We start from the raw sequence: 14,712 nt of genomic DNA, 5'->3' as shown, positions 1-14,712 counted from the left end.
AGAATCCGCCTGCCAATGCAGGGGACACGGGTTCAAGCCCTGGTCCGGGCAGAGCAACTAAGCCCGTGTGCCACAACTACTGAGTCTGTGCTCTAGAGCCTGCAAGCCACAACTACTGAGCCCGTGAGCCAAACTACTGAAGCCCGCACGCCTAGAGCCCGTGCTCCGCAACAAGAGAAGCCATCACAATGAAAAGCCCGCGCACCACCACGAAGAGTAGTCCCCACTCGCCACAACTAGAGAAAGCCCGTGTGCAGCAACGAAGACCCAACATAGCCAAAAATAAATGAATAAAATAAATAAATTAAAAAAAAGAATTCTAATACAGTCAACCAGTTATGTCAGCTTTAATCTCAGATTTTATCCCTGTCACATTGTTACTCATCCTTTCTGCCTCTCCCATCCAAATCCCAGCCCCTGTCTCCACCCTTCCTTCCTACCACCTTCCTACCTGATAATGGTGCTCAGTCTAGACCAGTGGTTCTCAAATGTCCCTGTGTAGCAGGACCTAGAGAGCTTTTAAAAACAGATTTCTGGAATCTGTCCCCAGAGTTTCTGATCCAGTCGTTCTGAGGTAGAGGCCAAGAATTTGTAATTCTAAAAATTTCCCAGGTGATGAGAACCATTGTTCTAGAAATGCTGGTTTTCTTGATATGTCTCAACATATAAAGGACTCTCCCAGTCCAGGGCCTTCTTATGGATGTTCTTTCTGCCAGGAAGATGCTTTCCCTGGATATTACATGCAATTGAGTGCTGATAAATACTTAATGACTGACTATCTGAAAAAAAAATGTCCTGATTCATAGCGTTTGCTGATTTCTGGTATGCAAATCCTCCCACTGTGGCTGATTTTAAGCTACCAATGTGAGGTCACTGAAGAGATGTGCCCCATCTGTTCTCAGGAGCCAGTGTGAGCTGGGTCAGTGCACCAGTGTTCAGGTGACATCATCATGTCTCTGCCCTACATCACCTCCTCCAAGAGGGCTTCCCTGATAACAGGATAAAATAGCACAACCATCCCCCAGTCATTCTCTCTTCTCTTTAGTTCATTTCATTAATTTCCACCCATGATGCAAAGATAATTTACCTGGAGGGGGATGAAGTTGAAAGATCAAATTAACCAAAGTCCATATGGTAATGTAGGTAGGACATTTTAGTATTTGTTGGCAAGTCAAGATGACTTACTTAGACTCCCAGTGGTGAATAAGTGTCTAAGAAGCTGCTTTAACCACTGTCTCAGAATTCTTTCTGGTTCCCTACAGTCTGTCTTGGAGATCTCTCTTTGGATGGGTGTATGTCAAGTCCCATAAAGAGAATTTTTAGAAACCAGAGTTGAGAAATTAAGATTATTTGCATTTTCTTTACTTCCCAAACTGTTAAGAGTGGACACCACAATAACTTAAAATTTGAAAAGTCTTGAAATCTGGAAATCTTAACCCTTCCTTCCTCCACAAAGCCCTGAAAGTAAAACTCTGGTTCATTCTCCTGACCCTCCATCTGTTATCCTGACATTCAATTACCACTAAAGGGAAATGGGGGAGCCAAACTGATGTCCTGCAGGAGGCCAGAGCTCTGCAGAGCTTCCCTTAGCCCAGTGAAGTCATCAGTCTTTGAGTCTGCACAGCCCACGGTGAAGACGGGGCAACTGAGAGCCTGAAGCTGGGGCAGCCGGACTACAAAGGGGATATGGCTGGGAGTGGGGGCGGATTAGGAAACCTCCCCACCAGGAGCTAACTCGGTTTTTTGTTTTTTTTGTTTAAAGGGCTTCAAATGCTTGGCCTTTTTATTTATTTATTTATTTTTGGCTGTGTTGGGTCTTCATTTCTGTGCGAGGGCTTTCTCTAGTTGTGGCAAGCGGGGGCCACACTCTTCATCGCCGTGCGCGGGCCTCTCACTATCGCGACCCCTCTTGTTGCGGAGCACAGGCTCCAGACGCGCAGGCTCAGTAGTTGTGGCTCACGGGCCTAGTTGCTCCGCAGCATGTGGGATCTTCCCAGACCAGGGCTCGAACCCGTGTCCCCTGCATTGGCAGGCGGAATCTCAACCACTGGGCCACCAGGGAAGCCCAGCTAACTCTGTTTTGATACATGTCAGCTTGCAGAGCCCTGTCCCAAGGTGCAGGGCTGACCAAGCAACAGAGGAAGAGAGGGGAGCAAGCTAGGTTCGTGGGTTGGCAGGCTGGCTGCCCTAGCAGGACCTCCCAAGCTGTCTGCCCTTGACATGTGTAAGGTAGGATCTTAACAAACGGCATCACGAAACAGAGGAAAGCTTCAAGTGAGCTTTATTAGGGAGCGCTCCCGGGCGAGGTTCACTGGTCCGAGAGAAAGGGGCCAGAGAAGTCGCACCTGGGCGAGGGTTGGGCAAGATTTTATAGGGGAAGAAGGGAAAGGGGTGTGGTGAATCTGGGAGGGTGCAGGGTATTCCTTATTTGGTGGTCTTTTCGGGTATCCTGGGGGACCGTTAGTCCCGCCCCTCGAAAGGCGGGTAGGCTGGGCTGTGTTCAAAGTCCCCAGGTCAGTTCCTGGAACTGGGTGGTCCGGAATGTCTCCAGGGCAGTTTTTGGAACTGGGTGGTCCGGAGAATTTCGGTCTGATGCAACCTGTGAATCTGATTGTGTTCCCCTGCCTCGGGCCAGTTGGCCTTACAACATGGACAACATGCGCTTGTGGTCCAGTCCGCATCTGTGGACATCCAGGATTGACTGGTTTATTTTTTCACTCTGATCACAAACCCAACCCATCAAAGATTAGAATGTATGCCAGAATGATGCAGTTTATTAATTTGCTGTAGAGAAGATGCCTTTTCAGTATTCAGAGCATACAGGTTCGCCATCCAAGATGTCTTTTTCCCAGGATTAAGGTAGTTGGAAAGCTAACGCAATCATTAGAAGGCTGCCTGCAGGGTTTATGAGAAGGCAGAGTGTCAGAGCAAAGGGATATGGGAGGTCTTGTGTGATCATTTATCCTGCACATGGCAGAATCTAGCAGATTTACTCTGCCACAAAAGGACAAAACTGGGACTAGATAAGGCAGGCACCCTGTCCTTCATATGGGTGGAAACTGGAAGCATTTCAGCTCTCTCATTTTCCATTGCATTATTATCAGCCACTAACAGCCCCTGGGCATGGACTTGCTACAGTCTCCAAGAATGTAGTTTATCTCAAATTAATTAAGTGTTAAGTGATTTTTTTTTTTTTTTTTTTTTTTTTTGCGGTACACGGGCCTCTCACTGCTATGGCCTCTCCCGTTGCGGAGCACAGGCTCCGGACGTGCAGGCTCAGCGGCCATGGCTCACGGGCCCAGCCGCTCCGCGGCATGTGGGATCTTCCCGCACCGGGGCACAAACCTCTGTACCCTGCATCGGCAGGCAGACTCTCAACCACTGCGCCACCAGGGAAGCCCAGGTAATATATTCTTGATGAGATTCTAGGTGACAGCCTTGAGCCCTTTTAGTAATTTGAGAAGCATTTCAGCTTCATCATCCAAAAACATTGTTCTGAATGTCCAGTGACCTTTACTGGACGTGTCCCCAAATTCTAGAGTAAACTTTGTTTGGGTCATGAAGTTTCCTGGGTGCTGGGTTCCAGACCCAGGTGTTGGTTCTTTATCTAATTCCTTCTTTTCCCTCTCTTTCTTCCTTGAAGCAAGATTCCTGAATCTATTCCTGTATTTACCCTCCTCTGATGACATTGTCTCTGGCCCCAGGGAGTCTGGAAGGAGGGGAATCTCCTTGACAGTGATTTAAGTAGTCCCAGCTAATAAAATGTGTGATTTAAGTAATCCTGGCTAATAAAATGTGAGGTCTAAGAGAAGTCATTTGGGAAGGATTCCTAATGACAAAAGGAAATAGCCTCATTTCTTTCCATTGAACAGTTAAGTGCAAGTAAGGCGTGGCACTGGGGAGCCATTTGGGAACCGAAAAGGAAAACCTGAAGATCTGAAATAGGGTGGAATCTGATCCTTGATGACCTCGTGGAACCACTGAATTAGTCAACCTTGGTGGTGCCGCTCTCTGGCAACACTCCTTGTGAGAGGTAATGATCCCCTCACTGCTCAAGCCATTTTTTTTTCCTGCGGTACACGGGCCTCTCACTGTCGTGGCCTCTCCCGTTGCGGAGCACAGGCTCCGGACACGCAGGCTCAGTGGCCATGGCTCAGGGGCCCAGCCACTCCGCGGCATGTGGGATCTTCCCGGACCGGGCCACGAACCCATGTCCCCTGCATCGGCAGGCGGACTCTCAACCACTGCGCTACCAGGGAAGCCTTCAAGCCATTTTGAATTGAGATTTTGTGTTTCTTGCAGCTAGAAGCTCCCTCACTGGTACATGTGGTTACTGGGTTCTAACATTACAATCAGTTGTTCTATGTGTCTAGGTCACTGTGAACAGATCACTTAATGGCTCTAGACTCCCATTGCTTCATCTTCAAAGTTGGCAAGTTGAAGGAAAGTCTTTCTTCCTTTCCTTTTAACCTTGACATTTGGAGTTTCTGATTTCTCTTCTGTGGAATACAGTGAAGAAATCCCTAATTCATCTCTGCTTTTCATTTCCTGGACTCTCAAGGTGGATGGGCTTTGCCCTCTGCTCCTTCATTCCAAGGTTTGAGCCAGATGTTCTATGTGTCAGGATTACCTGCTACATAATTCATTTCTCTTGGATCGTCTTAGAACCTGAAGGGGATCAGAATATGCCACCCCCAAATATGCCACTTTGGCATAAGGGTTATTTTGAGCTGAAGGCAACTGATGTGGTTAAAGTTCTCCACCCACTCCTTATCTGCCAAGAAGCAGGGCATTAATTTTTCTTTGAGGAAGGTGTCCCCCTGTACCAGGACAAAGAGACTGACTCTTATCTCTGGAGATGGGGTGGGGGAGTGGTCACACTGAGATGAATCTGCATAAACAGACTTTACTAAAATAACGCTTCTCTTCCAATAGATTTCCTTATATATTTCCTAGTCATATTCCCACAATTTATCACCCCTAAGAGCCCAAACCCCCTTTCCTTTTCCTAGTTGCTTCTCCACAGTTTATTACCCTTTGTTTAAATGGTATATAAGCAGCCCCACCCCCAGTTTAACTTCTTCTGTGAGTTTTTACTTCTTTTCTGTGAATCTTCCATGCACGTAAAAAATATTAACGTCATTTTTAAAAAAATAAATTTATTTCTTTATTTATTTTTGGATGCGTTGGGTCTTCGTTACTGTGCCCGGGCTTTCTCTAGTTGTGGTGAGCAGGGGCTACTCTTTGTTGCGGTGCATGGGCTTCTCATTGCGGTGGCTTCTCTTGTTGCAGAGCACAGGCTCTAGGCGTGAGGGCTTCAGTAGTTGTGGCACGTGGGCTCAGTAGTTGTGGCATGTGGTCCCAGTAGTTGTGGCTCGTGGGCCCTAGAGTGCAGGCTCAGTAGTTGTGGCTCACGGACTTAGTTGCTCCTTGGCATGTGGGATCTTCCCGGACCAGGGCTCGAACACATGTCCCCTGCATTGGCAGGCAGATTCTTAACCACTGTGCCACCAGGGAACCCCCTCAACTTTAAAATTGTATGTTTTCTTTGTTAACCTGTCTTCCGTCAGTTTAATTTGCAGGCTTCCGGTACTAACCCTAAGAGGGTAGAGGAAAGTTTTCCTTCCTCCCAAACTCCAACACTCCTAAGTTTTCTCACAAGATAAAAACAGGACTTAATGACTCTACAACACCTTCCAATCTAACTTTCCACAGATTAAAAAAAAATCATGGTAGGATTACTTTTCAGTGATAACCTCTGTTAAAATGTTCTTATGGAGCAATATATTTATTTATATTTACGAACATTCCAACACTTATTCTGCAACTTCTCCCAGCCCAGCTAGACATGTGGCTTTGGAGGATAAAAGGTCCCCTCAGCCTTTAGCCTTTCACTCAGTTGTTCTAGCCACAGAAAGACACTTTCTTTAGGAAGTTGAAACCAGCGTGGAATATTACGGTTAGGTCATGACAGAGGAAATGGGGACTGGAAGAAAGGATATTAAAGGTGGTAAGTATGTCCACCCAGCAATGAATGAAAGAATAAATTGACGAGCGAGTGTTTCAGGAATGTACCGTAATTCTCTAGCCCATAGCCATTTTGACAAACATTGGAGCAAGACCAATGCCCCCAAACACACACACAGACACACACACACACTACCAACAAATACTAATGGAGTATTTCTGGTTCTTAAGCACACCAGCCACTTTGCCAAGAAGCTGGTTGGTTGAACTATCTTAACAACTCACAGAGAAAAAGCTAGCCATCTTAAGACTTGTATTCCCCACACAGCCACAAAGGTAAATATCTGGTTCTCACATAAGAAAAAAAAAAGCTCTGTTGACTTCTCTGAATTAGGACGATAACTGCTTGAGAATTAACAATTCCTCCAAAAATTACAGATTTGACATCAGACAATATTTTGATATCTAATTCATTTTGTCATGAATTCCAGCTCCTCTTTTATTTAGAAAGTTATATATCATGCAGGATTTATGTTCCTGCTGGCTATCTTTCAGTTTATTCAGAACACTTGGGTTTTTGTGTACCAAACAGGTGTAGTATTGAGAGAAAGAAAGCTTAAAAATAAGTCAACAGGAAATAACATAATGCAGTTAGACTAGTAGCTTTTGCAGCCAGTTTATATAGCATCTGCAATTAAGCTAGCGTTCTATGAACCATTAAAAGGGGAAAAATAATCACGAGTTTCTTGAAAGAATATGTTCACAGTCTGATTATCTATGGGTCTGTCCTGTATGGAATATTTTCTGCTTCTCTGCTCCATGCTGATGAGTTTCATGCAGGGCAAATACTGACAATGGATTCTTGTTATTCAATCTACGTAAAGTAACACAGAGAAGAGTAATTTGCAAGCTACTGATACTGATTTTAGATACTCAGTTCAGTGAGAAGATGGCAGTAGGGCTACAATTGATTTAATAGGTTTGTGAGAACCCCTGATGCTGAAACACCACAATACTACAACTCAGACTGTTGTCATTATATTTACCTCATCAAGGCCATCAAAATGTGGGTTTTCCCAAGGAAGTCTGGGATGGGCATCTGAAGTGTAGGAGATTGAATTATTGGTCAGCCTGGGCTTGCCTGGTAAACACAATATAAGAAGAACACTGATGCAGTGTGATACAGGTTGGGGCCCCAACAGAAGCCAACCCCCAGGTGTCAGTATTCGCTTGGAAGGTGATCCCAGGAAGCCTCGATAGGGGAGGGGAGGAGCGAGACAAGGAAAGGAAGGAAGCTGCGTTAGTTTGGGTTCTCCAAGAAAGACAGGATTAGACATGCAAGAGATATATTGGGAAACCACCTGTGAGGTTAAAAATGAAGATGGAGGTCTTCCCTGGTGACGCAGTGGTTGAGAGTCCGCCTGCCGATGCAGGGGACACGGGTTCGTGCCCCGCTCCGGGAAGATCCCACATGCCGCGGAGCGGCTGGGCCCGTGAGCCATGGCCGCTGAGCCTGCGCGTCCGGAGCCTGTGCTCTACAGTGGGAGAGGCCACAACAGTGAGAGGCCCGCGTACCGCAAAAAAAAAAAAAAAAAAAAAAAGGCAGATGGAGCAACACTGTTTACAATAGCCAAGATGGGGAAGCAGCCTAGGTGTCCATCGACAGATGAATGGATAAAGAACATGTGGCATATACATACAATGAAATATTACTCAGCCATAAAAAAGAATGAAATATTGCCATTTGCAGCAACATGGATGGACCTAGAGATTATCATACTGAAGTGAGTCATTACTTACTTACATATTGAATGAAGTAAGACAGAGAAAGACAAATATCCTATGATATCACTTATATGTGGAATCTAAAAAACTGATACAAATGAACTTGCAAAACAGAAACAGAGTCACAGACATAGAAACAAATTTATGGTTACCAAAGGGATGGGGGAGGGATAAATTAGGAGTCTGGGATTAACAGATACACACTATTATACATAAAATAGATAAACAATAAGGTCCTACTGTATAGCACAAGGACCTATATTCAACATCTTGTAATAACATATAATGGAAAAGAATCTGAAAAAGAATATAGAGATATAGAGATAGAGAGAGAGAGAGAGTAACTGAATCACTTCGCCGTTCACCAGAAACTGACACAACATTGTAAATCAACTTTACTTCAGTTAAGAAAAAGATGCAGATGGAGCTGCAGGTATCACCCCTGTAGAGCAGAAGGAAGGAAGAAGTGTTGGATGGGAAAGTCTGACACTGCGGTGAGTTCTAAGGACGTTTTGGCAAAGCTAGTGGCAAGTCCCTGAGCCACAGTCAGCTGTCAGAGGAGCCCCGTGTCTCCCAAGACTGGGCCTGCCTCAGTTTCCTTGCTGTGCTGAGAAGCACACAGCCCATGGGAAGTATAGACGTGGAGCCAACACAGTGATGATTTCAGAGCACATTAGTGGGACGTGGGTCTTCCATACTGTCTGTGGTCAGAGATCTAAGAGGTGCATTTTCATGGATAACACAGAAGTCAGTTCAGAGTGGAAGGGTGTCACATCTAAGGGGTGAGAAAGCTGGGGTATGTAGTGGCTCTGGGTGATTCCCTAGGCATTAACTCCCCAGCACTTCCCACCCTGCCCTGCACATAGGCCCAGCCTGCTCCTGAAGGGCTCACAGAAAGCCCTCAGGAAGAGTCCAAGATGCTCATCGTCGGAATTAGGAAGCTGTCCACTCATACAAAGCAAAGGGATGCAGGTGGTTACTGGAAGTATCCTGTGTATCCCTAGTAAGAAAAGGAGAACAGAAAGTACAAGCATTACATGATCTGCCCCGGGCATATCATATGACTGGACGTCCTGTGCTGTCTTCATTCTGGCAGGGTCAGCCCAGGACTCTGGGCGGTGCATACTGGTCACTCTCCTAGGTAAATGAGCCAACAGAGTTCAGAGCCACGACTCCAGTCACAGGGAGGCAACTGTCACCATCCAGTCATTCATACTGTGGGCAGCTGGTCCCATAAAATAAAGTATGGGGAGAAGAGCTTCCAAATAAATGTGCTTCACAGGGTCTGTCCAGGAGGGCAGACAGACATACACTGGAACATCACTAATCGATTCCAGATTGCATTCAGGCCAAGCCTTAAACACAACTTAATAGGTCCAAACACCCACTACCGAACAACTGGAGGTGACACGTGAGAGGATATCTTTTAGGTATATATGTACATAGTTGGAGAGGAAAAGTTTTTCCTTTACCCTTCTAGGTTCTTTGGCTGATCTAATAATGAAATTGACATAAGACAGATTAACAGGAGAAAAAAAATTTTAATTACATACATACACGGACCGCACAAGGATTATGAGACCCAAGGACGAGTCAGAGAACGAAGTATATGCCATCGTGAGCTGATGAATGGGCTAGGGGCTCGGGGCTTTGAAAGGGAGGAGGGTGATTCAAAGGATGATAAGAAGAGCAGAGCTTTGGTAATTAGATGTTTGCCCTGCCGTAGAGATGGGTCATTCAGATAAAAAGTTATCTCTTGGTAATAGCTCTCTTTCTGGGCCAGGTCCCTATCTAAATTCTTTTAGGTAGTTTAGGGTGAAAGATTGTTTCTGGTTTATTTCTTTGAATCGGCTGGGTCTTGAATGCCTTCACCTCAAAACAGCCTGCGTGCCAAAGTGGCGCATTTTGGGGAGGCTCGTCCTGAAAACCTTCAGTTTCTTTAGGTGTATGTCTCATATATATGTGTATGTATATATATTTTTACATATATACAAGTATATACATATACATATTTTACATATATGTATATATTTTAAGTATGTATATCTCTTTTAGGTATATATGTAAGATATACATATATCTATTTCATATATATATTTTAGGTATATGTATATATTTTAAGTGTATATATCTAATATATTAGATATATATATCTAAGATATTCGTGTCTTTATATATTATATAATGTATTTTTTATATACATATACATATATTATATATTAAAATATTATATATATTAGTTTGAGGACTGTACCAGATTTGGCCTGGGAGTCATAGTTTTCCTCTCTAAATTATCAAAGTTATTTTTAGATACTCTGGCCAATAGACACTAAACTAAAGGGAGTGGGTTTCTGGCGTAGGACCGAGGCAGCGTGTGGAATGTTTCGTACCTGCATTGACTGAGGGTGCTGACGGTCTTCATGGAGTAGGGCCTGGAAGAGTCTGCACTTAAACTCTTTTTTTTTTTTAATTTTATTTTGCCATATAACATACAGTAAGATATGTGTTTTTTTAATGCTTTTCTTTTTTTTAATTTATTTATTTACTTTTGGCCGCGTTGGCTCTTTGTTGCTGCACGCGGGCTTTCCCTGGTTGCGGTGAGCGTGGGCTACTCTTCCTTGTGGTGGGTGAGCTTCTCATTGCGGTGGCTTCTCTTGTTGCGGAGCACAGGCTCTAGGCCTGTGGGCTTCAGTAGTTGTGTCACGCAGGCTCAGTAGTTGTGGAGCACGGGCTTAGTTGCTCCGCGGCATGCGGGGGTCTTCCTGTACCAGGGCTCAAACCCCTGTCACCTGCATTAGTAGGCGGATTCTTAACCACGGCACCACCAGGGAAGCCCTGCACTTAACCTCTTAAACCCATATAGGAAGAGGGAGGTGGTGGGTTAGTATCAGCCTCAGGGGATCAATGTGCTTCTATTTTAATTAGCATGACAATGGAAAAGTTAAAAGCCAGAGTCCCTAGACGGAGGTGCCAAAGACTTCACAGGCTCTGAACTGACCTGGGGTCAGGAAGCCATCACCACACCCTTACTGCCAAGAACATGTCACTTCAGCCGTGACCCATCCTGATAAATGGGTCCCTCGTGGCCTCCCTTCTGAGAGCCTGGGACCTCTACTGCCGCAGTGGCTGGCCAGCTACGACTGCCAAGACCACATCTCCCTGCAGAAACATAAGAGGGAAAGATGGAGCCGGACAGTCTCTGTTTCACTTCTGCCTTCCAAGTACCGCAGGTGTCTCCTGGAAGTGCAAGGGAGTCTTTCAAATGTGGGATTTATCTTTCCAACCTCTAGCAATAAGGCTATCGAGGTGGAACGGAGTGGAGTGGACAGGGCCAAACTGGAACATCTGCTCCACTCTGCTTTCTTGCCCAGTGTCTTCATTTAAAGACTTCTTTCCCACAAAAGTAGAAATGACTGATGGCAGACCAGGTGCTACTCTTTCCAGGTAGGTCTATATGAACTGACAATTTAAAAATAGTAGGAATTTTAATTGTGTGATGAAATAAAATTTATATTTTAAGACAGGACAAGAAAAAAATTAAACATCAAATTCTCTCTCTGTGTTTGTTTGGGCCTCCTCTTCCCTCCCTAATGTGCAGTGTGCATCTGCATTACACATTAACCAGAGCTCCTCAAAGATGGGAATGCCTGCTCCACGGTAAAGGTCAATTTTTTTTTCTTTTTTTGTAAAGATCAATTTTTTTTCTTTCTTCTGATGCTAGCAGTGTAACTTCTTAAAAGAATAGTGTTTGGGATGGCACAGTGGTTAAAAATCCACCTGCCAATGCAGGGGACACGGGTTCCAGCCCTGGTCCGGGAAGATCCCACATGCCGCGGAGCAACTAAGCCCGTGCACCACAACTACTGAGCCTGTACTCTAGAGCCCACGAGCCACAACTGCTGAAGCCCGTGTGCCTAGAGCTCGTGCTCCGCAACAAGAGAAGCCGCTGCAATGAGAAGCCCGCACACCGCAATGAAATGTAGCCCCTGCTCAGCACAACTAGAGAAAGCCCGCGCGCAGCAACGAAGACCCAACGCAGCCAAAAATAAATAAATTAATAAATTAAAAAAAAAAAAAAGAGGATAACATTCATTCCCAGCTCTGTAGGAGGTCATGGTGACTTGCTGCTGGCTTTGCATGTGCTTACCAGGACTATGTGTCCTTGGTGAACTTTATATAAAAGGTCAGTATGTCATTTTGATGTACGATCCTTTGTCTCAAAAATGTATATGGGGCTTCCCTGGTGGCTCAGTGGTTAAGAAGCCGCCTGCCAATTCAGGGAACACGGGTTCCAGCCCTGGTCCGGGAAGATCCCACATGCTGCGGAGCAACTAAGCCCGTGTGCCACAACTACTGAGCTTGTGCTCTAGAGCCCGCAAGCCACAACTACTGAAGCCCGCGTGCCAAAGCCCACGCTCCACAATAAGAGAAGCCACCGCAATGAGAAGCCCACACACCACAACGAAGAGTAGCCCCCGCTCGCTGCAACCAGAGAAAGCCTGTGCACCACAACGAAGACCCAACGCAGCCAAAAATAAAAATAAATAACATAAATAGATTTATTAAAAAAAATGTATACGACTGTGCCTTCGACTTCTAACAGGCGGAACAGTTCTCAGAGCTTTCTTAGAATCTCCGTCCCGGGTTATAATCCTCAGTTTGGCTCGAATAAAATTCTCTTTTTCTCTTCTTAACTTGATAGTTAATTGAATTTTCATTGAAAAGTGGAAAGATAGCAAGGTACAGGATATTTATAAAATTATACCCTATTGGGAGAATGATGTGTGTGTCCATGCACGTGTGTTTGTGCATATAAATGTGTGTTTGTGCATGTGTGTGCACACATATATACCTGTACAAAACATTTATATAAGACTATGCATGTATCCACATACATAAATAAGAATATAACATAGAAAAAGTCTAGAAGGATATACACCATACACAGTAACAATGATTAATATGCTGGAGGTAGGAATAAGGGATAATGTGAGAGAGAAATGATTAATTTTCATAGCTTTGTTACATTTTAAAGTCTTATAAAGGATTTATATGACTTTTTGTAATATTTAATATTAAAATATTATATGGGAAGGGTCATGGCAGGGTCTTCTAGGGTGCTGATCTGGGTGGTATCCATATATGTAAAAATTCACTATCTATCTAGATATAGATATAGATAGATATAAAGTTTGCATAGTTTACTATATGTAATATATTCTTTAATAAAACAAAGTTTAAAACTAACAAACGGGGTCTTCCCTGGTGGTGCAGTGGTTGAGAGTCTGCCTGCCGATGCAGGGGACACGGGTTCGTGCCCCGGTCCGGGAAGATCCCACATGCTGCGGAGCGGCTAGGCGCGTGAGCCATGGTCGCTGAGCCTGTGCGTCCAGAGCCTGTGGTCCGCAACGGGAGAGGCCACAACAGTGAGAGGTCCTTGTACAGCAAAAAAAAAAAACTAACAAACGAATGATTTAAGTGAAATAGTAAAAGAATAATCTCAGACACTCACCAGGCATAAAAGAACATGTGGCCGCCACATCTAAACAATAGCAGGTCATGTGACCCTAAGTAAGTCACGTGGCTTCTCAGAGAGTCAGTTTTACTCCTCTGCAAACCACATATTATAATAGTAGCTATCCCAGTGCTACCATGAGAATTAAATGAGTTAATCTATATAAACTGCTTATGAGTGCCTAGACACACAATAGTAACTATGGAAAGGGTCCTGTTCTTATCCATCAGAGTAATTGTGTTAGTTTCCTAGGGTGACCATAACAAATTGGGCGGCTCAAACGAACAGAAGTGGATTCTCTCATAGTCTGAGAGTCCAGAATCCAAAATGAAGGTGTTGTCAGCTGGATTGGTTCCTGTGAATATTCTGATGGAGACCCTCTCATGCCTCTCCCTTAGTTTCTGGTGTCTGCTGGCAACCCTTGGCGTTCCTCAGCTTGTAGATACATCCCTCCAGTCTCTGCCTCTGTCTTCACACGAGCTTCTTCCCTGTGTGTCTGTCTCCCTATGTGTCCTCTCCTCTTCTTTTTTTTTTTTTTTTTTTGCTCCGGACGCGCAGACTCAGCGGCCATGGCTCACGGGCCCAGCCCTTCCGCGGCATGTGGGATCTTCTCGGACCGGGGCACGAACCCGTGTCCCCTGCATCGGCAGGCGGACTCTCAACCACTGCGCCACCAGGGAAGCCCTCCTCTTCTTATAAGGATACTAGTTAGTGGATTTAAGGCCCGCCCTAAAATCTAGAGTGACCTCATCCTGACTAACACCTGAAAAGACCCTATGTCCAAATAAGGTCACATTCTGTGATTCCAGGTGGACCTGAATTTGGGGGTGACACTATCCAACCGACTGCAGTAAAGCATCACTATTCAGAGATGATAAACATTTAAAGGGCAGGGGGAGTATCTCATTCTCCCAAGAGGCTGCCTGCAATCAGAATCCCTGACTACCAATATTTGTAGACTTCTATTTTATTGTTTTTAATACAAAATAAAGTGCCAAGTGAGGATAAATCACGTAACTCCTATGGCTATAATCCAGCCTGTTGTGTTGACAGCAATATCATCTGGCATAAATAAAATGCAAACTTTTCCCCACAGTCAATAATAAACAAATATTATGAATCTCCCAAGTCTTGGGTAAACTCTCTATTGGCTTCCCTTGATTTCAATACGTAAGACTGGCCTCTGTGATACTTGAGGTTGCTTTTTAAATGTGCCACTAGAGGGAGAAAAGGTTGTATGTTTGTTTTTGAAGCACATATTGCAGGATAATGAGGTTTTCTTTGTGCAATTACTGTGAGTATGAGCTCCATGTGTGTGATTGCAGAGTAATTTCATCTTAATGTCGATGATGCATACTGCACTGCAGATCAAAGTGAAACGGGATGAATCACAAGCTGTGTTCCTATTAAAAGTATATTGTTTGGATGGAGATGGGAATCTATAA

This window comes from Stenella coeruleoalba (assembly GCF_951394435.1).
Source record: "Stenella coeruleoalba genome assembly, chromosome: 15".
Lineage (NCBI taxonomy): Eukaryota > Metazoa > Chordata > Mammalia > Artiodactyla > Delphinidae > Stenella > Stenella coeruleoalba.
Note: the sequence above shows the minus strand (reverse complement) of the source record.